Source organism: Carlito syrichta, unplaced genomic scaffold, assembly GCF_000164805.1.
Source record: "Carlito syrichta isolate Samal-C Ts95f unplaced genomic scaffold, Tarsius_syrichta-2.0.1 Scaffold309091, whole genome shotgun sequence".
NCBI classification, from domain to species: Eukaryota; Metazoa; Chordata; class Mammalia; order Primates; family Tarsiidae; genus Carlito; species Carlito syrichta.
The window spans coordinates 88,137-90,060 of record NW_007253187.1 but is presented as its reverse complement, the minus strand read 5'-3'; positions in this window follow the sequence as shown (position 1 = coordinate 90,060).

Sequence of the window (1,924 nt, the reverse complement as noted above, 5' to 3'; positions counted from 1 at the left end):
TCTTAGATCTAAAACTATATAATAATTTTTCTTTAAAATACTTATTGTTGAAATGTACTATAATAAGATAAAATCCTTAAATATAAAATTATTAGAATTCATTTTAGAGCCTAATCTTCTCAGTGCTCGAAGTGCTACATATTCTATAATAATTAAAATAATATATGGGGTGTGGTTGCACCAGCTTGTAATTATGTATTTTGGAAAGGATGAGGCGGAAGGATCGCCGGAGCCCAGCAGGAGGAGGCTTCGGTGGCCAGGAGTGGCCACTGCTCTCCAGTCTGGGCTCCGGAGTGAGTCTCCAACTCAAAAAAAAAAAAAAAAAAAAAAAAAAAATGACCTGTATTTTCCCATGAAACAGTACGATCCAGTGCTGTATCAATTCACCATTTTATAACTGAGCTATCAAATCTGATTACTTATTTTCCTCCTTGTAGTAAATGCATCTTAAATAAATAAAATTGAGTATTTTTCCTGTTAGGTTGTATTCCTTTTCACTTGAAATCACAAATCACACAGCTAGGACAGGGACATAATCAAGATCTTGTGAGGCAGTGAAAAGACAGAAATAGATATTAAACACTTCTCTAAGAAAGCACTCACCTTTCAAAACGAGTACAGTGATTTCACACTTATCGCTTTTCCAGTCAGCTGTAAAGAGTCAGCCCTTCTTCCCCTGGCCACTTTGTTTCTCATATTCACTCTCACTTCCCAATTTACTACATTAGAATCATCTTTTTAGAGTTGCTATAAACTGGGCACGGTGACTCACGCCTGTAATCCCAGCACCTTAGGAGGTGGAGGTGGGAGAATTGTTTGAGCCCAAGGGTTCGAGACCAGCCTTGGCAATTTGGCAAGACCTCATCTCTACAATAAATAAAAAAATTAGCCAGGCGTAATGGTGTGTACTTGTAGTTTCAGCTACTTGGGAGGCTGAGGCAGAAGGATCACCTGAACCCAGCAGGTCAAGGCTGCGGTGGCCATGAGTGTGCCACTGTACTCCAACCTGGGCAAGAGTAAGACTCCAACTCAAAAAAATAAAAATCAGCCAGGCACAGTGGCTCAGTCTGTAATCCCAGCACTTTGGGAGGCCGAGGATTGAAGATTGCATGAGTCCAGGGGTTCGAGACCAGCCTGGGCAATATGGTGAGACCTCATCTCTACAATAAATCACAAAAACTAGCTGGGCATCGTGGTGTGCGTCTGTAGTTCCAGCGACTTGGAAGGCTAAGGCAAAGGATCACCTAAGCCCAGCAGGTCTAGGCTGGGATCACCGTGAGTGTGCCACTACACTCCAGCCTGGGCAACAAGAGTGAAACTTCAACTCAAAAAAAAAAGATAAAAATAAAAAATAAAGTTGTTATATTATTTTAGGAGTATGCCACTGCACTTCAGCCTGGATGACAAGAGTGAGACTCTAACCCCCCCCCAAAAAAGATAAAAATAAAAAAATAAAGTTGTTATATTTTAGGAGGGTGCCACTGCACTTCAGCCTGGGTGACAGAGTGAGACTCCAACTCAAAAAAATATATACATGTATGTGTGCATTAGGAGTTCAAATATAAGTATAAAGCTCCTGTCTCTTCTGAAGCTGTCTTCTGAAGCTATTCCAAGCTTCCTGTCCTTTTCTGTTGCATTATACAATGTTACTCTGCCAAAGTCTTAGTTCACTTCCTCCATATGGTGATATACATCAATAATGTCCTCTCCCTTCCCATTTTCAGACTTTACTGTCTACTTGAAATGTGCTATCTTCCTTGTCCATCTATGGAGGCCTATTACACAGGTTCAATACAGAATGCCTTTACTGACAATACCTGTACCCAGCCTTCCATCAATTCATGTTTGTTTGTTTGTTTGTTTGTTTTGAGTTGGAGTCTCACTCTGTCGCCCAGACTACAGTGCAGTGGCCACTCCCGGCCAC